The following is a 24,644-nucleotide window of genomic DNA, read 5'->3' on the forward strand; positions in this document are numbered from 1 at the left end:
ACCTTTCATTACCATTAGACCTGTAATCCTTCCACGAGGTCTAGCCTCGAGTGCGAACACATGTTGTTTAACGAAGCACCTTAGGGGCTCAGGAAGTCGGCGCCTCCTGTCGTAGCATGTAGCCGCGGATCAGCAAGCGCGCGATTGCTCCTCCAACTGCCGCTTCTCCGGAGCCCAATCAGCGCGCACCATGTGGAATAAGAGAAACTTACAATATTTGAATACACTTATACACGGCAAGCTTCGCCCCTCCCCAGGTATTACGCTAGTGGACATTTCCTGGTATTTTTGCGTTAAAACATTGTATTCAACACCTAGTTGTTAATTGTTGCCCCAAAAATGGATCACGCCTTTGTGTAATCAAGATAACTTTGTAAATATCACTTATATATCACTTGTGCCTCAAATATGTGTAATGTTTTGTTTTTGGCCAACAATGTTGGCAAGATCTGAAGTGCGTGTCAAGATTTAGTGTTTTGGAAAGGTGTTGTCATAAAGTAAACTTCTCGCTAGCGATTTATTAGGACCAAGAATTCGAACCAAATGCCTGACGTCGTTTGTCTTCAAAAGACCGGTGCTTTTGCAAAGCTCAGAAATTACAAATCTTTCGCAGACTTAGAAGAAGACGCCGCTGCCATGAACTCAAAGCAAAAACCCACGGTAGTGTTTCAAAGCAAAAACCCGGAGTGTTTCGCTTCACTCTCGTGAGGCGAAACACTCCGGCCATTCGTCGCGCTGCCGGGGTGAGCGCATCGTCGGCGGCTCCCATTCTTGTTGAAATATTTCCAGACAGCAAACACACAACACATGGCATATTTATACTGAACATAAACAGCTCCCCTCAAAACGCCCACAAACTCGGCAAACTTTTTTGTTCAACCCTCGAACTGGCCACAGGGAACACCCTAATAGTCGTCGGAGACTTGAGCGCTCACCACACCGAGGGAAGGCCACACCTTGATCACTGACCCGATGGACCCCACCCGCACGGGAAACAGCGTGAGTGCCGACACTACTCCCGACCTCACCTTTATTAAAAGCACGCGCCAAGATGCCGCTTGGCTAAACAGTGAAGACACCCTCTTCAGGGACCACTTCATCGCAGGGACCTCGTGTGCTGTTGTCGTCTGGGTAGATTTGTTTCTACAAATTTATATTTTGGTTTTAGTTTTTCTGGGTTTTACCGCGCGGGTGCAGAGTGTTGCTGTTGTGTATGTATTTAGTTCTCCCCGGTTTCTGTCATGTTTCAAATAAACAGTTCCAAGTTTTGCCCCTCGTCCCCGTCGTGTTAGCATTCTTTCGGTACTGACCACAATTCAGTATAAAGCATCGCAGACTAGCCCCAATCTACGCCCTTTTGAATTACACCATTGCTCCACCAGGAGGCCGAATTTCGTGATTGAAAAAGCGCCATCATTTATTACTGAATATCCGCTTGGGTCGATGGTCTGGGAGTTTCAGATCTCTTCCTTTCTTTCGTTTCTCGCAACAAGTTCTTGCAGTAGTCAGGTGGGGGTTCCTGCATTATATATTTCACCACAACACATTAGGAAGTGTCGTTCTTTGCTTGCAGCGATACCTATTTTCTCTGGGGTGTTCTAGACGAAGGCCTCCTGGGACGCTGTTGGCTTGGTGGCGTTAGGTCACCTTACAAGTTCCGGAGGTTCCTTCAGGTGGGCTCATATTCTTGTATCATCTACTCTTCTTCGCTGGATGTTTGCAAGCTTTTCCGTCTTCCCGTTGTTTGATTAGATGGGCCTAGATCAATAATGTCCTCTTCAGAACTGCCATTGTGTCAATAAATCATTAGGACAGGTTTTGCCACACCTGCATAGGCGTTAAGGTGCTTCACTCGTGATCCCTAGTACGCGGGTTAAATCCCGTCCTCTCCGGCTGCATTTCCGTGAAAGCAGCAAGTACTGTAATGTAGGGCACGTTAAATAACCCGTGGCTTTTTTAACGTTTCTGGAGCACAACACTGCAGCGTCCCTCGTAAGCCTGGTCACTTTGAAATATTAAACACCACAAACAAAACCACACGACTAGGAAACACTGCCTGCTCGATCAGGCTAACAATGCCTTCTCCGAAAATCGACTCAGCAGGAACCACCGTGAACAAGCTGGATGGAAAGATGTCCACGCACCAGCTCAACAGGTTGACCTTCGTGAGTAAAGCCGCTACTCGCAGGTTACACATTCATGGGAAGTGAAACAAGTACTTCGACTCACAATCGCAATTACAATCGATGAAGGAGTCCGAAATACCGAAAAGCAGTGGTTTTTTTTCACTGTCTATAGTCATGTCACGTTACCAAGTTTCAGCATGAACTTGCTCTACGTGAGCGAAGCATTTTTGCCAGTTTCCGTAGTTTACAGACAAGAGTGTTTCTGGCAGAACCTTTTCAACTTCATTATAACCCTGTTGCGTCTTGCGAAGTGCCCCATCAACAGGCTCCAGATAAGTTCAGTCGGCTTGAACTTGCAGTAGTATGGTGGTACAAGAACCACTTCTTCACGGCCGTAGGTAGGTGGCAGAGTGTCAATGCGGTACACAATTCGGGGAGTGTTGATCTCTTGAGAAAGTTCTAGTAGTTCAGTTCTTACCATGTCCTGTGACTACGGGACGCCTTTCGTTTTGAACCAAAGCCGAACATCAGATTTGTGCAACATTCGTGGTGATAGCTTTTCAAGAGCTACGCTGTGGTAATGAGAATTGTCCAATAAAAGAAGTCCATTGGTCGAAACGTTGGGCGAAAAATTGACGGTGAAGCATTTATCGAAGCAATTGCCATCCACATCGTAGTGAACGTAGTTCCCCTGTTTTCCTCTCAAGTTTTCAGAAGCTCCTTGGACGAAACCTGTTGCACGGCTCCTACCTTGTCGAAGGACAAAACGGGCTTTTTTGCCGTAGGGCGCAGCCAATCCTGCTGTTAGACGTCGCAGATAAGCATCATGAGTCCGCTTCCCAGTCCTGTCATGGTAAGCATATTCCTTCCTGTACGCTGCGTTGGCACTTGTTGAATCTAAGTAGACGATGCAGCTGTACAATGCAACACAAACGAGTGCACTAGCTAGTGCACGCACGGAAACACAACAATTGCAGCAGCACCTGTCTTAGCATGATCATAATCCCAAAATTCTCCACTGGTTGAACCATACACAAGCACAGTGCGCGACACCCTTGTCTATAACAATTAGTTCAACTTCAACTAGTTACGTCTCAAAACTATGGACTCAAACTTATCACAAAAATATATGGTTAAGACTACAGAATGACACAATAGTTTTCTTCAAATGATTTTCTGCCTAGCCAAAATAAGGCTACAAGTACGAAACCTGTGTGGCCCCCTGTACAAGCGTGTTGCCTTCTGTACAAATATGGTTCCTATGAAACTTTTGTTTTCTTCGTAATCAATTAATTCTTTGCTACTCTTTCACAAACAGCTGCTCAGAGATAATGTAAAGAAAAATACCATAGGTATGGCTCATTTATCTGGGCTTACGTTTTGCGATTAGGTGGCATTTTGTCATCCGTTTTGATCCATGGTAAGTTTGGGTAATCCACTTGCCTGATGCGGTGAGAATTTATTGGCAGTACCCATTATTTGCGGCGACTGCAAACAAAAATAGAAAACACTCCCAGCAGTGGTTCCGGTAACTCGCATCTTTTAGGTGGACCGGTTCTGTGGAGTATATGTTCATTTACCTCTTCAGTGGCACTGTCCACAGCAATGATCTGACACCTTTTACTTGTTAGTTTGTCATATCGCACCAAACGGCGGATATATAATAAATACCTTTGACTTTTTCAGGAAAGTACCCATCCCCAAAAATACAAGTGGTCATGAAATCCGACCTCTGTCCAAAAGTACAGCAGCAACAACCAGGTTGCTACGCCGATTTGTTTAGTTCTAATTCAGATGTAGTACGCTCTGCTACGATAATGAGCTTGCAATCTACTTGCAGCGCCAGTGCATTGATCTCACTGCGCTCGATCAGGGAAAGATGCTGTTTGCTGTCAACAAACGTGAAGCTGCTGTCCTTCATTACCACTTCAAGGTCGTTTTCTTAAAGTTTTCGCACAACTTTTCGCACATTGTCTAGGGTTGGAGTCTGACGGTCCGCGTACGCGCTGCGCACTTTCGTACGGAAAGCATGGAGTGAGAAGCCGTCATGTTAGATGATTTGCGAACTTGAAATCTTCACGTCACCAGGCCTTTTCTTTGGAGGCCCGAAAGCCCCTTGGAGACGCTCTGCCTTCAATTTCGCATCGGCCTGGGGTGTTGCCCCGGTGTCCTCATCTCAACACTCGGTACTTCATAGACACATTTCTTCGGAAAACGCATCCTGGTACGGGCATTCATATTTGCAATTACTTGCTCGGTGCTCCTCGAAAATTTCGATGTTCGAGCCCTTGAAAAAATGCGTGCATGGGAGGTGGTCGAAGCCAGAGAGCTGAACGCATTTCCCTAAAACTGACTCGAGTAGAATGCCAAACACTGCCGCCAGGGTTACACACGAAAGAAAAACTGCGATACAAAAATCACGACCAACATAAGATACAAAGTCGCATATTCTAATATCTTGTCCTTAATTTCAAATCAGATATCTTCTACTCCTGATTAATCTCTGATCTAGGTAGCTCATTTCCTGTCCCTGAGTGTTACTCTAATCGATATTCGTTGCATGGCTCATTGAGCCGATTTAAGTTTGCTTTCTAGTGTTTTAGTAAGTCGCCAAGTTTTAGCTTCATACGTGATTACCGGCAGTATACACTGGTTGTGGATTTTTTATTTGATTGATAGATGTCGGCTAATGTTTATAGTTTGGGACTCTTCCCAGTGCTGCCGTACCCATACCTATTGTGCGCCAGATTTCTATAACGCGGTTGGAATGAGCACTAACTAGCAGTTCAAGGTAGTTGTATTCGTCTTCTTTCCGTTTACTCCTTCTAGCGTTTCGTTTCCTTAGCTGAAGAGGTCGGTGTTCGCATGCGTAAAAATTATTACTTTAAATTCGATATAACACGTACCACGTTAATCGATATAACACGTACCACGTAAGACAAACCTACCAATTTGCGTGGGCACGTGACTACTGATGATATTTTTGAAGAACTGGGCCGGAGGCCATGGTACCGTCCAGAACGGCTTTATTCCCACTTCTTCTTCTCTTACCAATGATGGTGATAATGTCCTATACAAGTTCGTCTTCGTCTTTCCTCAACATCGTCCAGCCCGCGACAATGACTCATACGCACACAGACATGCACGGGGCCGCGCCGGAAATACCACAAAAATAAATAACAGCCAGTTCAGCATCCTCGTTGTGATTCGTTTAGCAGGTCGGTCTCAGGTCGTGGGTTGCTTCCTTTTCCACCAGTTCTTTGAGAAGTGATGTAGCTTCCTTGTACCGGTTTTCTTCAGCGCTGGCAAGGAAAGTCCAACAACCCTCGGTTCCGGGATAGGAGTTAGATAACGGGCGATATTGGGTCGAGGTTCTTTGCAACGCCGGATTGATTGGCATTCCTCGTAATTCAGACATCGTTTTTGTCGGTAAGAGTGCATAGTAGTTTTAGAAACTTTGTCTAGCTTGCTCCTGCAAGCTTTTTTTACGACTGCAAGCTCCTCTGCGCCATACTCAGTGAATATTGGGCATGGCTGATGGCGACAAAGCACTGATAAGCAAGCAGGTCATTGCTGGCATTAGGTTGATACCCGGTGCGTCGCTAGCCGTTATGTTCTCCCGCTTCTCCGTAGCCGCCAGGATCGTAAGGAAACTCGCCCTGCTCAGGCTGTCGCCTCAGATTGACCAACTCAGTCTTGTGCCCGCGGCAGGCACGCACGTAGCCAGTGCCGGGTGGCAGGGATGGAAGCCGCTCACATGTGACCCCTCGTCGTGTGCACACATCATAATCGCCTACTGCGCCCCCATGCCTCAGGAACGATGATCGTGGCAGCTGATGGGGTGGACTCCATGAACTTCCTAGGGGGCCGCCAAACGCGGTAGTTGAAGCTGCCCGGTTGCCGTTCATGAGCCCTGCACAACCGGGGTCACTTGACAGTTCGTGCGATGCAAACTGGAAGTACGGTGCGCCGATACGAGTCGGGGATACCAGGTAGCGCTGACGCCAGCGGAGATACCAGCGGAGAAGCCGGCGCAGAGAGCAACACGACCACTGTCGTAAAAGTGGCAATGGCGCCCACTTGCCACACTTAAGGACCACCTGCTCTCCCAGCAGGGAACCCCCTCGAGCGGCAGCGATGTCCGAAGCGTCGGCAAACTCACGCTGGACGGGTCTGCATCATCCTATATCGTGGTCATGGGGTCCCTGGAGAGGTCTGTTCTGTGGACGTGGTGGACGACGACGCAGCCACCACAGGGCGGGAGGCTGGGTACACCCAGGTGTTCCTCAATGGAATCGGTACTGCAGTGCGCTGGTTTCTCTCGCGGGTCAGACTCGTCGGCAGCAATGAGGACGTTTCGATGGTCAGAAACGCAAGGCTCACACACTGCGGTAACATTCGCCACCTTGTCAGCCTCTGCGGCTATCCTGCCCTCACCGGAGGGCACCACGGTGTTGCCCTGCTGGATGACGGCGGAGTAATGGTTTGGTGCTCCAGTTCTCCGAACTGCAACTAGCGAAAAAACGGCAGATTGTCTGGCGAAATGCAACCGTGGACAGATCATGACGACCTTTTTTTCGTACTCGTAGCTCTCGAACAAATCAACGTCCAGCTCGTCCACATCGATTATCTCGAGGATGCGGGTATACAGAGACTTCAATTCCTCGTACCTGCTGTCTACGGCACGCAGGTGCGATAGAATCTGGCCGGTTGGCGAGAGCGGATCCTGTAGCAGTGACTCAAAAGCAGCTACGCCCCTTGTAACGGCTTCCCTCACAATGTCATGGTGGCGACGTAGATCTTCCATAGCAGACGGCACGTAAGGAGGCGACCGGGTGTGCTAGGCTACCGGTGCGTCGGTAGCCGTCCTGTTCTCCCGGGGTTCGGCACGAAATGTTGAGAAACTGGGCCCCATGCCATTGCACCGCTCAGAATACCTTTATTCCCACTTCTTGTTTAACCAATGACGGTGTAAATGTCGTTTAAAGTTCGTATTCGTCTTTCCCTAACAGATATAGCATTAGATTACAGCTCAACTTCGATAGTGGACAGTAAAAGCATCATCTATCAACTGGCGCTAATATCACCTGTTTTCAGTACCACACGTCCTAAAATTTGTGACTGGAGCGTTTTCTAAAGGTGGTGTACATGGTTTGTTTCCTTAGTATAAATTCTGGACCCCGAAAACCCGTGTGCTTACACCGATTTATAGTATGTTGTAAAAGTGCGTCATACTGGCAACATTGTTACCGGCAGCAATAAATACAACGTACACACAGAGCCTCTGTGCTTGGGGGTGGTACCCAGTGCCACTCTGACTTCTCGAGGTGAAGGTTGTCTTCTTTTTAATCCCCGCGCCGTGACTCGAGTGTCTACGACATGTCGAGAGTGGTCAACCAGCGTTAAACCCTCTTAAGCTCCCTATGGCACCAAGACTGTCAGAACAGAGGCCCTCGCTATGCATGTAGCGAATCAGAATAGGAAATGAGGTGCTCGTAGAAATAACACAGAAATAAGAGTTGGCAGCCAAGAAAACCTCGGAAAGCAAAGATAAGGAATTTTGAATTTTTTTTCTTGGCTTTCCTTCTTTCTTTCCAAATTCTTTATCTGTTTCAATGACCTACCAGAACCTCCCCTTTGCTTTCTGAGGTTTCTTGGCGTCCAACCCTTATTTCTGTGTTATTTCTACGAGCTACTCATTTCCTATTCTGATTCACTACATGCATAGCGAGGGCCTCTGTTCTGGCAGTCTTGGTGCCATAGGGAGCTTAAGAGGGTTTAACGCTGGTTGACCACTCTCGACATGTCCTAGACACTCGAGTCACGGCGCGGGCCTTAACAAAAAACCCTTCACCCCGAGAAGTCAGAGTCGCACTGGGTGCCACCCCCAAGCAGAGGAAAAATTTTCATTGACATAAATACCCCAGAAAGCGGGGGGGGGGGGGAATGGCCCCGCCAGTAGCGTAGTGGTTATCACACCAGACCAGTATTCTGGAGGTCGTGGGTTCGGATCCCACCTAGCGGGCATTTTTTTCTCGGCTTTCTTTCTTTCTTTCCAAATTCTTTATCTGTTTCAAAGACCTACCACAACCTCCCCTTTGCTTTCCGAGGTATTCTTGGCTTCCAACCCTTATTTCTGCGTTATTTCTACGAGCTCGTCATTTCCTATTCTGATTCGCTACATGCATAGCGAGGGCCTCTGTTCTGGCAGACTTGGTGCATAGGGAGCGTTTAACGCGGGTGACCACTCTCGACATGTCGTAGACACTCGAGTCACGGCGCGGGGATTAAAAAGAAGGTCCCCTTCACCCCGAGAAGTCAGAGTCGCGCTGGCTACCACCCCCAAGCACGGGAAAAAATTGCATTTTCATAAATACCCCAGAAAGCGGGGGGGAAGGGGGGGAAGCGTTCCGCCGGTACCGGAGTGGTTATCGCACCAGACCGGCATTCTGTAGGTCGTGGGTTTGGATCCAACCTGCCCGGCGTTTTTTTCTCGGCTTTCTTTCTTTCTTTCCAAATACTTTATCAGTTTCAATGCCTTACCACAACCTCCTTTTTTCTTTCCGAGGTTTTCTTGGCTGCCAACCCTTATTTCTGTGTTATTTCTACGAGCCCCTCATTTCCTATTCTGATTCGCTACATGCATAGCGAAGGCCTTTGTTCTGGCAGTCTTGGTGCCATAGGGAGCTTAAGAGAGTTTAACGCTGGTTGACAACCCTCGACATGTCGTACACACTCGAGTCACGGCGCGGGGATTAAAAAGAAGGTCCGCTTTAACCCGAGAAGGCAGAGTGGCGCTGGCTACCACCCCCAAGCACAGGAAAAAATTTCATTGACATAAATACCCAAGAAAGCGGGAGGCAATATGGCCCCGCCGGTAGCGTAGTGGTTATCACACCAGACCAGTATTCTGGAGGTCGTGGGTTCGGATCCCACCTGGCGGGCATTTTTTTCTCGGCTTTCTTTCTTCGTTTCCAAATTCTTTATCTGTTTCAAATGCCTACCACAACCTCCCCTTTGCTTTCCGAGGTTTTCTTGGCTGCCAACCCTTATTTCTGCGTTATTTCTACGAGCGCGTAATTTCCTATTCTGATTCGCTACATGCATAGCGAGGGCCTCTGTTCTGGCAGTCTTGGTGCATACGGAGCTTTTAACGCTGGTTGACCACTCTCGACATGTCGTAGACACTCGAGTCACGGCGGGGGGATTAAAAGAAGGTCCCCTTCACCCCGAGAAGTCAGAGTGGCGCTGGCTACCACCCCCAAGTACGGGAAAAAATTGCATTGGCATAAATACCCCAGAAAGCGGGGGGGGGGTGGATCGCCCCGCAGGTACCGGAGTGGTTATCGCACCAGACCGGCATTCTGGAGGTCGTGGGTTTGGATCCAACCTGCCGGGCGTTTTTTTCTCGGCTTTATTTCTTTCTTTCCAAATTCTTTTTCAGTTTCAATGCCTTACCACAACCTCCTTTTTGCTTTCCGAGGTTTTCTTTGCTGCCAACCCTTATTTCTGTGTTATTTCTACGAGCCCCTCATTTCCTATTCTGATTCGCTACATGCATAGCGAAGGCCTTTGTTCTGGCAGTCTTGGTGCCATAGGGAGCTTAAGAGAGTTTAACGCTGGTTGACAACCCTCGACATGTCGTAGACACTCGAGTCACGGCGCGGGGATTAAAAAGAAGGTCCGCTTTACCCCGAGAAGGCAGAGTGGCGCTGGCTACCACCCCCAAGCACAGGAAAAATTGCATTGACATAAATACCCCAGAAAGCGGGGGGGGGGGGGGGGGTAGAAATCGCCCCGCATGTAGCCTAGTGGTTATCGCAACAGACCGGTACTCTGGAGGTCGTGGGTTCGGATCCCACGTGGCGGGCATTTTTTCTTGGCTTTGTTTTCTTCTTTCCTCATTCTTCATCTTTTTTTATGACCAACCACAACCTCCCCTTTGCTTTCCGAGTTTTCTTGACTGCCAACCGTTATTAACTGCTGGCATATATATATATATATATATATATATATAGATCTAGAGAAAGATAAACTCACAAAGCGCGCAGAAATAATATAAGTAAAGAGTCGGATACACAGCAAGAACAATAACAAACAATGTTTACTTACGTAGCGGCAATGGGACTTGCCTTCATCAGAGTAAAGTTACATGATTATGGTGTCGCAAACATTGAACACATTTCTTATATAGGGTTGCATAAAACTGTAAGAAGGAGTGGAAAATGTTTCGCAAATGGAGAGTGTGCATACAGTCAGGCTACGCCTACGTTACAACATCAACAAACAAAAAAAAAGAAAAAAGAAAAAAAAGGGGAGGGGGAGCAAGAGAGAGAAAAAGGGGTCGTGTTAACAATGCAGCGTTCAAGGTTGCACCATGACGGGTCAACGTATGCCGCGCGGGCTGCAAGTTCAGACAATGGGGGAAACTGGACAACCGCGGTTTGTAAAGAAAGGGAAGAGTATACAGCAAGGTATTCAGTGGCTGGGGAGACTGGTTCTAGGGGAAGCGAAGATGGGTGTGCCCTCCGCGGATGAAGAGAATAGATAGGGGGCACAAAAGAGCATTTCACAGAAGCTAGCAATTGAACAGGAAATAGGTAGGGTCACAAAAGGTTAAACATGAATAGATCACAAAGAGTTTAACATTCTTATGTGGTGGTGGGAACGAGGCCTCCTTCCCCCGGACAAATGGCATTGTTGAGCCGCATTAAGCTAATGTATTAGGAGAGTTTCTGCGAATTCTGATGGCAAACTCGAGGGTAGGAATAATGAACATAGTTATAAAAATTATGAAGCCGCTAATTTTATTCGAGGGATAAGCCCGTTAGTTTTCCGTAACTTTCATTAATACTAAGTTTGGCTGACCCAAACTTATAAATGAGATAAGATTCCCGAACCTCGCGGTCGTGGTGCGTTTTGAAGGCGGATTCTAAAATCGTTGCTTTAAGATGTTCAAATGCATGCCCGGGACTGTTCACATGTCTTGACAGGGGCAAATAAGGGCAGCTTTTTGCATGAGAGCGGTGATTATTGAACGGTATTCGGAAGGGCATTTCAGTTTGGCCGATATATTGTTGCCTACAAACAGTGCACTCTAGAAGATATACGACATTAGCGGAGTCACAGTTAAAGTTACCTTTTATATTTACGTAGTAGTCTGAAGCCGTGCTGGTGGCGCGCTGTGTAGTGGTCATGTGTGGGCATACTTTACATCGGGGTTTATTGCAGGGCATGCAGCCAGTAGTTGCCGGTCGGTTGATACGAAAGTTAGTAAGAAAGTCACCTAAATTTTTATTACGCCGGTAGACAACGCGTGGTGGTTCGGGGAATATTCTCATCTAATTGTCGCTGGGAGCTAATTTTCGCCGGAACCTTCATTTCGCGCATTCTGACTTTCTTTTGTTTTTTTTAATTAAATAAAACGTAGCGGCATCAAATGTGCAACTTTTGTTAGGTTACATGAATACGTAATTTGCATAGTGTTTCCGGCAATGTCATATTTTTTGCGGTAGCCAACTTCAGCTCCAGCTAAACGTCGAGCGTGACCATAAGGGCGTCATTGTGTATTTGCCCACCATTTGCCCACCATTGCCCACCTAAACTACACTAGTCATCAGCCATGACACTGCAAACAAGGTATCTTTGTAGGACAGGCTACCAGACTAAGAAGAGTATGCAGTGATAACATAGACTATATAAAACACCTTAATGAACTAAAGTCCACCCAGGAAAGCAGGAACCACCTGGTCAGCTCGCTGGATATGGCTTACGAAAGAGCATCCAAGTAAAAAACAGAAGAAGTGCTCAAGTAACAACGTCAAAGCCAAAACGCCCGACAACCAGCCTTAATATTAAAATTCTCAAACGCGCTTCCTAACATAAACAACATCCTGGGGTAATAAACCCTATTCTAGCCAGTATTGCCCGACTTAAAAAGACGTTCCCAAAAGCCCCAAGAGTTACCTACAGAAGAAAGAGAAACCTAAAAGACCTTTTAGTGCAAGCCAAAATTCGCGTTTCCCAGTAACCAGTCATCAGCCCTTGCCTCCACCCTAGAGGCAAAACCTGCAATCATCTGCAGACGGATTGCACATTGTCAATAGAGCACTGCCAGCCAATACGTTCACAAGATTAATTGAAGCTTCAAGTGCATTTCTTCTAACATTGTGTATATGCTAGAATGCTTATTCTCTCAAAATAGTACATTCCAGAAACGAGTCAACCTAGGAACTTACGCCTGAATGGACATGGGGCCGACACTCCTAACAGTGCCTCCATAGCAATGGCACAACACTTCAACCAACCCAACCACAATTTCGATGATCTCAAGCTCTAAACTCTGCAGTCAAACTTTAAGTCTCCAAAGGACCGGAAATACAGATAATCGTACTTATTCCATAAATTCAACTGCCTGGAGCCGGCTGGAACCAATGCTTGGAAAGGCAGCGTAGAAACGCTACGGTATCTTAATCGAACAGAAAAATATTGCTCTTACAAAAAGTGGCATCTCTATTCGCATCAAACCTGCCTGCCCATCCCCAAAGCTGTTACTTGAATACAATTTCTGTGCTTTTTTTCCTGTCTTGCTCCCAGCCGATTTCGACATACCACGCGCACTCGTCTCCCTCGCCCTTCGGCATTTCGTTTACTACGTGCTTTACCACACGCAAAAAAAGTAAAAAAGAAAGAACTACGCGTAGGAGTTCGGCGGGATATTCTTTCTTTGCGTAGCAGCATGTCTTCAAAGCAGCAAAATAACGTTTGTCGAATTTAAGCATTTCAAATTTTCAGTTCTGTCTTTTCCGCTACCACATTCGGAGTTTTTCATAGGTTTATCCTTTACCAAAAAATATGCAGCATCTATTGATGCATACCCTGTACGGTACACAGGGCAGTACTTCTTTACTGTAAATTACTTTTCCGGCAGTAGCCTTAAGGTAGCTCCTTTTTTATTTTGCAATTGTCTCAAGCTAGCGAGGATGCGCTTTCGTGCAACCTATATTCAATATTGTCATATATTGGCGTATTTTTTATCAACGCATACGACTTCAGAAGGTATGATGACTGTAAAGACGTAACAAACTACATCCATGCCAATAGGTAGCATGCTTGCATGATGTTCCTGTCGAAGTATGAGTAACAGGTTACTTTGTTTTTCTTTCTAACGACATTTCGCTTCAGCGAAGCATTTCTCTAGGTGGCACGCTTCCATTACGTTTCTATCGTGGTGTGATCGAGAGATTCTTTTGTGTTAAATGCAGAGCATTTCTTTAACTCACGATGTCACCCGGCGTTCTCGGCGTTTGCGTGCCTCGGCGTCCGCAACAGCAGTTCCAGGGGCGCCCTCTCCCCCACTCCTCCTCTCCCGCATCACACTACCCTCCTCGCTCTCAACAACAGGTCCGCACCCCTCCCCCTACACTACATAAAAAAATATTACTTACTGGCGCCTGGTTTCGATCCCACGACCCTGCGGGCGGAACGCAAGGTACATGGTGCTCTACCCACTGCGCCACAAAGCCGACACAGAATGGAAGGCTACGAACGCGCCATATATTTTTGACTCATTCAAACTACGTCAAGAAGCTGCTGATACAACGCATTTGCTACCACCAACTCCCCAAACACTAAACTTTAACGCAATACACTCGCCCCCTACGCGACGCCTTTACTCGAGTTCCCATCGCGGGAAGATGGGTCCTTTTTTTTCTTTGTAATGATATTTACCCTCAGCTAAGAATTCCCCAAGGTGGCACGCTTGCGTTACGTTTCTCTAGTGGTATGAGTGAGAGATTACTTTGTTTTTCTTTCTAACGACATTTACCTTCAGGTAAAAACTTCAGTATGTGACATGGTAGTATTACACTACTATTGCAGTATGAGTGGCATGAGTCAATATCTACTTTGTTTTTCTAACGACACTTCGCCAGGCTAAGTGCTCTACTGGGTCGCATTCTTACATTACTTTTGTGTCGTGGAATGTCTGAGAGATCAGTTTGATTTTCTTTCGAACGACATTGCGCTTCAGCATGCAGCGTCCACATGCGATGCAGTCATATTTAGCAAACAGGTTTCTTGAAAAGATTGCTGCAGTAACTTATTTCTTGAGGTAATCTGTTATCTTTAAACTAGCCTTGGAAACCTCCATGACAAGCACAAACTGACCTCCCTAGCATCCGAGAGAACTTGTAAAGCTAGTGAATTGTTTCAGCTTTTAAAGCTTTGTTTGCTACTTTTTTATGCTCAGGATGTAGTCAAGTTTTTTGTTGTGTTCTCTATAGCCCTATATGTGGTCACCGACAGCAAACGGCTGTGTTGCATGCTGCTATACTAAACATGGCCTCGCGGCTTGCTTGGAAGGGGGGGGGGGGGGGCTCCCACTCAACAGATTCTTTTCATTATGCCCTGAATTAAGGCTGTAAAAACAGTAACCTCTGCTACACCTCTCCAGTGACATGTAAAGAGCGAAATATAAATTTCAGTGTTATTTACCACGTTTTCATTGTAATACGCCGAATCTCGGACAATACTGCACGACGGAGACTTGATTCTGATGAATGTAAATTGTTTCCTCACTAGAAAAGCTCACGCCTTCTGTTTTCAAAGCTTCCAGCTGTCCTTTTTTACCACTGTATATCTCAAGGGATATATATTTTAAAAATACTTCCCGTAAACAAGGAAAGCCGCACCAGTATGTCAAAACAATTTCTAGATACAGTCAGCCGCTCGTCCGTGTGCACAAGGAGTCCTATTCGCACCGTCTTGCAGGTGTAATGAGTGTAGTACATTGCTTGTAGTAAGATATCATAAAATTTGCTATAGAATAATGCGTGTCCACGTGAATTCAACCATAGAATAGCCGCAAGCCAATATAGCTTTGGTGTCGGTAATTCTATTATGGAGTTTTGGAAACAACAAAATAAAAGTCTGATAAATACTTTAAACATAATAACAGAAATACAGGAAACTTCAATATGCTGAAACACTTCACTAGCTGTGAAGGACATAAAAGAATTCCACGCGTGCCCAAAGATAACAATTTCCCTTGACGGAGAAAAATTTGCGAGGAAAGTTCAAAGGACCTGCTAAATAAATACGACTGCATCGCATGCCGACGCTGCCAGCTGAATCGCACTGTGGCTTGAAAGAAAAACATGGTAATCTCTATATACTCGACATGACTATCTTACAGCGCCGACGAGGTGGCACATGTTCAGAAAAATTTGGGGCAACATATTGTCTCCCAATCCCAAAATAAAGCGTTCAAACGACAACATATTTGTAGCCGTTCCATCCTCGAACATCAAGGCTAGACTTTTGGCCTAAGTGAATTTCATAAACCTAAATATGCCGCACTTTTAATAAGTCAGAATTTAAGTCTTAACAGTAGGGTTTATTTGGCTTCTAAATTTAAAAGTTGGGGAATTATGCTTAAAGCCCGATTACATTTTCTAAGGATGCTGTGGCTCCCGACATGCTAGGCTACTAAAAACTGCAGCTCCCCAATAGTACTTTTGAAAAATTCTTCTGTTTTAAATTTCAAACAATCATAACACCATATATAAACCACATGTGTTGATTCCATACATATTCTGTTATTAACAATGTGCGAGAAAACTTTTGTCCATAAATGACTAACGACGTAAGCACATATGTTCTGTAGATCTTGTCGGGGCGGCTTAATTTTCAACTCACCAAACCAAGTGCAACGATCCTTCGCGGACAGGCCGACTGAAAGTCCTTCGGTGGGCAAGCGATCCGCGCAGTAGGCAAAGTAGATCCCAACCATTTCAGTAAGCGCAAGTGAAACGTTATAGGAAATCGGCAAGGACAATGCCTTGAGTAGGATACCACTTTCGGAGGTACTTTTTCTAACCAACAAGTTCCCGTATATGAACCCTGAGGGGTCTGAAGCATGCCTGAGGAATGCGAGCTTTATTTTGGGCAAATAAGGCCACGAAATTCGCAGATCACTTGAGAGTTACTTAACGGATGTTGTCCTGATAATATTTCGTATTCGCTTTCACCTGCTTCTTTGAAGCCGCCCAAGAAGGTAGGTAGTGTTTGAATGCAGTTCAGCAGGACAAGAATGTAATTAGAGAGTTCTACAAACACATAAGTACTTTTACGCCCGTACTCGAAAAAGTTGGTTGAAGAAGGCTATAACGTGCCAAAGCACCCGCTGTGTGACGATGCGAGCCGAAGTGCAGGTCAACTGTCTTATTTGGACCACCTGGTTCTGGTTACCTTGTGTTGAAATCCCTGCAAAAGGGCGTTTATCTTTTTCGCATCCACCCAAAGCACGGGGGCGGGTATCGAGCCAGTATTCTTCGGCTCATCTGCGCAACACCTTAGCCACTGACCAACTTCAGCGTGTAACTAGGAATCTCAGTATAGTTTAAGTACAGCGTCACTACTATATGATAGTTCGGTCCGACCTCATAGCGACTGCAGAGATTCATGTTGGCATGATCACAACTTTGGCGCAGAATTGCATAAACAATGCGAAAAACGTTCATAAAATCGTTTGATTTTCGCAATGGTGTAGTTTGTTCCAACACCAACAATATCATACGTGCGTTTGACATTATACTTGGTTAGCCAACTAGCATGCCATTAAACCAGCAAACCAACAGAAATATGCTGTAAGCATTAATGGTTTTAGTGGCTGCCATCTAGAATGCGACATTCGTGGTTCAAAGCACATCTATGTTTATGACTATGTTTATGTTTACGGCTGCATCGCATGCCGACGCTGCAAGCTGAATCGAAATGTGGTTTCAAGGAAAAACAAGGTAATATCTCAATCGTTCACCGACAGAAACGTCCGTAAAGCATGTAACCTAGCGGAATGCTTGAAATTCGTAACGTCTTTTCATCTATCAAGATAACATCAAACTGAGGTTGTGGGTCTGGCAATAAGAAAGACAACATTGGCCAATGTTGAATGCATGCAGCAGCAAAAAGCTTCCTTGTTAGATTACAAAATAAAATTACTAAGTAAATTTGGGGGTATCTTTAGCCACTGACACACTTCAGTGGGTAACTAGGGAATTCAGTATGGTTTAAGTACAGCGTCACTACTATATGTTCGTTCGTTCCGAACTCATAGCGACAACAGAGATTCATGTTGGCGTGATCATATCCATGACGCAGAATTGCATTAAAATGCGAAAAACGTTCATAAATTCTAAAAACCAACATCAGCGTATACCTAGGGAATTCAGTATTGTTTAAGTACAGCGTCACTACTATATGTTCGTTCGTTTCGAACTCACAGCAACAACAGAGATTTATGTTGGCGTGATCATATCCATGAAGCAGAATTGCATTAAAATGCGAAAAACGTTCATAAATTGTAAAAACCAACGTTAGCGTGTAACTAGGGAATTCAGTATGGTTTAAGTACAGCGTCACTACTATATGGTCGTTCATTCCGAACTCATAGCGATAACAGAGATTCATGTTAGCATGATCATAACCATGGCGCAGAATTGCATTAAAAATGCAAAAAACGTTCATAAATTTTTTTTTTCCACAATGGTGACGTTTTCTCCAACACCTCCAATATCATACGTGCGTTTGACATTATACTTGGTTAGTCAAATAGCATGCAATTAAACTAGCCACCCAACAGAAATATGCTTTAAGCAATGATGGTTTTTAGAGGTGGCCATCTCGTATGCGACTTTCGTGGTTGGATGTACATCCATGTTTATCACGAAATTACTGCATGCATCGGTGCCTATCCTCTACTGTAGACAAGACAGGACTTCTTTACTTTAAGCGATTTTTACGGCAGTAGCCTGAAGATACCTCCAAATTTGCTTAGTAATTATATTTTGTAATTTAAAAAGGAAGCGTTTTGGTGCTGCATGCATTCAACATTTTCCAATGTTTGACTTTTTATTGCAAGACCCACAACCTCAGTTTGAAGTTATCCTGATGGATGAAAGGACGTTTCGAATTTCAAGCCTTACAGTAGCTTGCATGTTTTACGGACGTTTCTCTCGGGGTACGATTGAAATATTACCTTGTTTTTCTTTGAAAGCACATTGCGATTCAGCTGGCAGCGTCGGCTTGTGATGCAGCCGTATTTATCTGGCAGGTCCTTCAAACGTATCTCGCAAATGCTTCTTCGTCAAGGAATATTGTTATCATTAGGCTCGCCTGGAATTCTTTTATGACCTTAAGAGCTAGTGAATTGTTTGAGTAAATTGAAGTTTCGTGTATTTTTGTTATAATGTATACAGTATTTATCAGATTTTTATTTTGTGGTTTGCAAACTTCATAATGCAATAAGCGATACGAAAGAGCTATGTTGGATTGCGGCTATTTTAAACATAGCCCGGTGGGTCAGTTGGAGGGGCTTCCACGTACACATATTTTGCCCCCTCACAATATTTCACGCTGTAAATGCAGTAAGCGCTTTTTCTTGGTTTGAGCAGCATGCAAACAGCGAAAGCATTGTTCTGTACCATTCACCATATATTTCCCGTGGTATTTCATATCTCCGTTAAGACCGTGAGACGTTGATCTGATTTTTTGCTGCTGATCCAAGAACGTTTCTTCTAAACTTCCAGCCATTCGTTTATTAACATTGTGCTTCCTAACTAATCTACTTTGCACACAAACACAAACGCAATTTGAAAACTAATTTCCTGAGAATGGCAAAATCTACCTCATCGTATCAATAAAAAGCTTTTATATATACACACCATAGAGTGGGGGCGCACCAACTACTATTAACGTCGTCTTCTGAAATCTAGCTCTACCTGCCCCACAACACACGGGAACGGTAGTGCCATAAAAGTGTTCCAGTAAAGAACGTCTCATTTTTCTAGCCAGTCTGAACACCAATGGCCACTTTTCAACCAGTGATTCTGTATTTTACTGCCTGTTGTTTGGGAAGCCATTCACAAACAGTGGAATAAAGAAAGAACTGACTATTTGAATTCGCATCTGGAAATAAAGGCTCTTCACCCTTGAAATACTAGAGAAATTCCAGGTTTGATAATTCAACACAGTCTACTGCGGACTAGCCCTCCGCTAATTCTTACAAAATATGTGATTGTGTATACATATTTCATCATAAGCAGAATTTTAGGCAGTTAGGTATCATCAGCAACGGCTCACTCTCCAAAATTAGGTTGTCTCACGGAGTGCGTCGAAAAAACAACCAGTGATATGATTCCCATTTATGCACTATCCTTGCACAAAAAATGTCATGTCGTACTTCTTAATATTCATCGACACAAAGCGGAATTAAAATTCAACGGTTTTGTCTACTGTTCTCCCGTACTTTTCTCCCATCAGAGCATGACAAAATTATGAATGCACCCGAGCCTAGTGTATTTTACAGTGCGCAACTGATCTCCCGAGGTGTGATTCGCCCTCTCATTCGACACTACTGATTACCAATCATGGTGGACCTATAGACGTTGACGGCATCACCCTTGCTCAGCCGAAATTGCGCTTTTACCGAAGAGTGATATTCGGTGAAGACGCCTACTCAATACTTTTCTCTGTGAAAAACCTCTTCAGGCTTGGCTTTGCTCTGAGAGACATGGCCCCTCCTTAGGCCTAATTATACAGTCATAAATCAACCACTGGCGTCATCGACCCGTACTTAAAAAACGCAAGTGGTTCACCCTCAGTGGCCTAATTTATAGTAATAGCGATTGAATTCCAGCTAAAGCACCCGCAGCGTCACCCAGTGTTACCATCTTTTCTCACGAAATGAGATCGGTGCTTCCGAAAAACTTGAATAAAGCCAATGCTGCTAGTTTAAAATTTTGAAAAGTCGCCCTCAATAAGAGTGGCACATAACCTTATTCTGATTGTCAAGAAACTGGTAAAACATGACCAATCAACCCATAGGATAAACCAAAATGAATAAACAAAATTTTGAAAATGAGTGACATCAGAATAATCATACTTTGCTGGTCTCCAGCAGTGAGTGCAAAATAACAACCTCACTTAACCTCTCACCGCTCGAGGTCTCAATGCCTTCAGTTGCAATACATACATATCTTCATGCTAAACCTAGCCGTTGTAGTGAAGAAAGCTATTCCAACATCGCAGTTTTGCCCCCATGCCCTCTTCTACAAACTCTGAGAAGCCGATTAGTGCACAGGGCTTTCTGTATATGAGTAAGAACATTTGTCCTCCTGTTTCACTCTCTTTCAAGCGTTAGGCTCTTTTTCGTGCGCATAATATTCGTACTCCTGTCAGAAGAGCCGCGGCACTTCCACGAGGCAGCCACTTACTATCCGGGCAGTGGTGCGGGTTGCGGCATAGCGGGAGCCAAAATACCCATTGCGGGGTTTGAAAACTCCCTTCTACAGGGAGTACCTCACGGATGTATAATAGTTTTAAAGCGATCAGCATTCCATCGCTCCTTCTGAGAGTGAGCTCTACTTGCTGCGGCTTTACCTGATACAGCAGAAAAGAACTCATAAACTTTCTACCGTTGCGCCTCAAGAGCACTCCGTTATTCCCCGCGAAGCAGCGTGCGTGCCCTGCGGCTGCGGCTAGTTTCCCCCCCATTTCGATAGTTATCTAACTTTGAACACCATGCTTTGAAACATTTGCGCGCTTCTAAGCAGTTTCACTTTTTCTGACCAGTAAAAACAGCAAGGCCAAGATATATTAAAATGTGCTAAGCCGGTTAAATGAACGCAGACGTTATTTCCTACGACAATAACAAGACAAAATTCGTTTCTTCTGCACTTTAAAAAAATAGAGCTTTTCTGGCAATAAACATTGCCACAAAAGAAAAACCGTCTTTGCTACACTTCCCCAGAGAACAGAGACCTAGCTCTTGTTTAGGACACATTCAAGAAACCTTAACAATTAAAAATGCAGAAAAATAAAAATTGGCCTCGAAAAACATTGAAAAAAATTACACCCATCACCCCGAAGGAAACCATGAGTAGGATGCGGAGCGTCACGGGGGTTGCATTATCGTTTCCATTGTGTTTGTTCGCCAAATTTGGTGGGAATCTACGGAACCCCGTAATGCTCGTATATCCTACTTCTTGTTCCCTTCGGGGAGATGGGTGTGATTTTCCTTATTGTATGCGTATATCCGTGAAAGAGACGAGATTGAAGTGGTATCTAAAGGTCTTTATTTAGGTTTGCACGTCTTCCTACTTTGAGTATGACGGCCTTATTGTCACTGAAGTGCAGTCAGTGGATCTCGTCGCAGCGGTTGTATGCAGTCGTCACCGTTGCAGTTGGGAAAGACGAGATCGATACACGTTCCGTGGATTGTATTTGGGTGTAATTGCTGTGAGTGTTTGTGCTGATGCTCTCACCTAGATGCGTCAGCATACTCACTGACGGGGCTGTTGCTTCCATCCTACTTCTTCTGAAGAATCACGAAGTCAAGCGCAAGCACAACCGGAGTTGTTGTTGTTGTTGTTGATCCTCTTCTATACCACGTACCCACTTGGGGGATTGGCCAAGAAACGGTGGTGTGCGGACGCCGGACCACCGCCGACGCCGCGGCACATACCCCCGTGTATAAGACGTGGGGGATTTGCAAAGAAACGGTGGTGTGCGGACGACAGACCACCGCTGACGCCGCGGGACATACTCCCGAGCATAAGACGCTCCGCATCTAATACAACAATAAGAGACATTAAGACGGCACTAACACACGAATGAGAGACAGACGTTCGCACAGGAATTTCGCACGGCAATTATGTCAGTGGGATAATAGTAAACTTTACAAAATTATTAGGAGCATTGATAAGTGAGCAAGTTTGTATGAAGTCATAGTGACGAAACGCGTCGAAAAACAACGACAAAAAGACCAACTACGCTCGTTCTTGTGTAAGCGCTCGTCGTGTAGAGTTGTTTTTTTGTCCGGCGTTTTTCTCCGCTTTTATTCACTGTGACTACAAAATTACCAGAAAGTGGCCTAATGTACATGAGTCTCACGAAAAGACATCTCTTATTTAGGACACATTGAAGAACAATCTACAAATAAAAAGGCAGTTCCACAAATATCTGTAACTAAAACAATTCTTCTTCGAACTCTATGCTTTAAAAGATGGCAAAAACAGAAATTGGACAGAAAGACACTGAAACAAAAACACGAGCACCATCGCCAACAGCATGAAACATTCCCAATGTTTTTTTTAGTAGCGGCAGTTGTGAAACACAAGTTGACCTTGTGAGATAAAAAAAGGCATAACCAACTATTAAAAACAAGCAAATTTAACCGTATTACTTCGAAATATTGGTGGCGGCCTTCTTAACCGTATGCACCTGGCCGCTCGGCTTGAGCATAAGTAACATTTCCAGAAACAAGCAGTTGGGCTTAACCTTTGCCGTGTACTGCACATTGAACGTGCAATGCACCGAGAGCAACAATCTAAAACCTATCCATGGTCCCAAATCTGTCAGGTGCAGTGTCTCTAGTGAAGGGGCCACTCCTGCTGGTTTCTGGTAGCTTTCCTACATGGGTATAAAAAGTTGGACAATAAACATAATTTTAAAATACAAAATGTAAAAAGTTGCCTCGGATGAGCGAAGTTAAACGAAGTTTTTGTAGCCGTAGCTTTTCTCGTCAAGTGCGCCCACGAATGCATAAACAAGAGCAATGCAATGCTCCTTGGCGCAGCCACCCGTCTATTTGGAATTTCGCAGTGACCTTCGAAGCAGCCACTTTCTCCTATCACTGTCCTATTGCACATCTCTGGCCAGCTCTACTCTCGCTGTATCCCTCTCCGCACACCCCCTTGTAATGAACAAGTGATTAGACTCACCCCGTCATACTATACAACTCGCTAGTTTCCATTTGGCTGCGCTTGAGGGGCAGATTGACACGGCAAGATACTGACTAAAGAAAGAGTTTTCTGGATTTGTCCCTGGGATAATAAAGCTTTCACTCTAAAAAAAGAAGTCTACCAACGTTGCTCTTTCTTTGACCGAATACGTATTTTCAAACGTGTTCTATATGCCCAGAATAATACTGGTGCATACACTTTGCATCCTATACGCAGGGAGAAGAGTAAACTATATAGCAAATGGTATAGACTAATACACTGGCCAGCCCAATGAAATATCCAGGGTGTCTCGACTATTCAAGGCTACTGTCTAGATTGTTCTACCTGCACCCAGAACCCTGTGTTATCCATACAAAAACATTTGTCCTTGGTCATTCAGATCTCCAGACGTTTGCAGGGCATTTTTGAACTACACTAAAATATATCCCAAGTATAAAACGAAAGCTGAAAAAGCTTAGATAGTATGATAACCAAGAGCTCATTTTGCGCAACTTACTTGCTACTTGATTAGGCACAATTTACAGGGCCGCTGTTCATAACCCAACTTCGATGTAATGTTATGACGGCTCCTTGAAATAAAAATATAGTCGATAATTGCGGACGTATGGGGTAGTTGGTATTGCATTGCTGACGAGTAAAGCGCCAAACTGAACACAACAGACGAAGAAGGACAAGAGACAAGCGCTACTTCCAACTGACACCTTTTCTTAAAAACGCCCCTTTCAAAAACGGAAAAAGAGCTGAAGAATCAACCCCAAACACAAGTTCGTTGCGTGCACGGAAAATGTGGTCTAGGCCATCCCTTTACCATATCACTGTGTGTGAACGTGTGATTGCGCGAGCATGTACGGAACGTGACGATTGGTAACACAGGGCAGCTCGGTGAACATTGCGAGAGATGCAAAAGCATGCCCTGCAATAATGAGACTGTAATCGTAGCCAAGCACCATAACAAGTTCGAAGGAGAAATTACTGAGGCGGCTGAAATGGTGTGCCTAGGAAATGCTTGCAAAGGTTTGCCATCGGTAGGATTGTCGGCTAAGAAAACTGTCTATCTTGCTCCTGAGTAATTCGAAATCGACCGGTAGCTGCTTTTTCTGTTATTGTGTTGTTGTTTGGGATCAGTCTTCATTTTCTATGTTCCTTTTTTGTTGTGTTCTTTGAGTTTGGAGAACAAAGGGTACACAGTCGTCGGTGGCTGCCTATTGTGATCTGAGCGTATGAGAAATCGCAGTGATCGCACGGGAAATATCTATATGCGTTGCGTAATGTAAATTAGTTGTCATGTGCGCACATTTTGTGAATATATTTTATCGCTTTCAAAAATATATCTCGGTTGGAAGCAGCGCTTGTTTCCTTTGACCTTCTTTGTCGCGTGTGTAATTTTTGCGCTTTATTGTTAATCAGAACAAAAAGCCATGATTAACACGGCCTTCCTAATGAAAGTGTATTAAACCGGAACATATAGTAAAAGAAAAGCTGCATACCGCAGTCAAGAAAACTTTCTCAACAAAGTCAGTGAAAAAATTTTGTGACATGAACGCTGATATAAAATATTCAAGCAAAGTGCCTAGATCTGAAATCACCGTCCTGATAGCTAACCCAACTTGAAGTCTAGCCATGCTTTATGCTTGTTTCTCAGGTACCAGAGCCCCTTAAAATGCGTAAAATTCCCATATAATCAATCTACGTAATGTAGCAAAGTTTCAAACAGAAA

At 44.7% G+C, this 24,644-nt stretch overlaps 2 non-coding genes across 2 annotated transcripts; both read left to right on the forward strand.

The window, feature by feature from the left end:
• Positions 1–8,078: 8,078 nt before the first annotated feature.
• Trnat-agu (transfer RNA threonine (anticodon AGU)) lies at positions 8,079–8,151 on the forward strand. Its single transcript has one exon. It is a non-coding gene; the product is annotated as a tRNA-Thr (tRNA).
• An 846-nt stretch (positions 8,152–8,997) lies between these two features.
• Positions 8,998–9,070, forward strand: Trnat-agu (transfer RNA threonine (anticodon AGU)). Its single transcript has one exon. It is a non-coding gene; the product is annotated as a tRNA-Thr (tRNA).
• Positions 9,071–24,644: the final 15,574 nt, after the last annotated feature.

The sequence above is a fragment of the Haemaphysalis longicornis genome, unplaced genomic scaffold (genome assembly GCF_048455015.1).
Source record: "Haemaphysalis longicornis isolate Haplotype H1 unplaced genomic scaffold, Haemaphysalis longicornis Haplotype H1 scaffold_10, whole genome shotgun sequence".
NCBI classification, from domain to species: Eukaryota; Metazoa; Arthropoda; class Arachnida; order Ixodida; family Ixodidae; genus Haemaphysalis; species Haemaphysalis longicornis.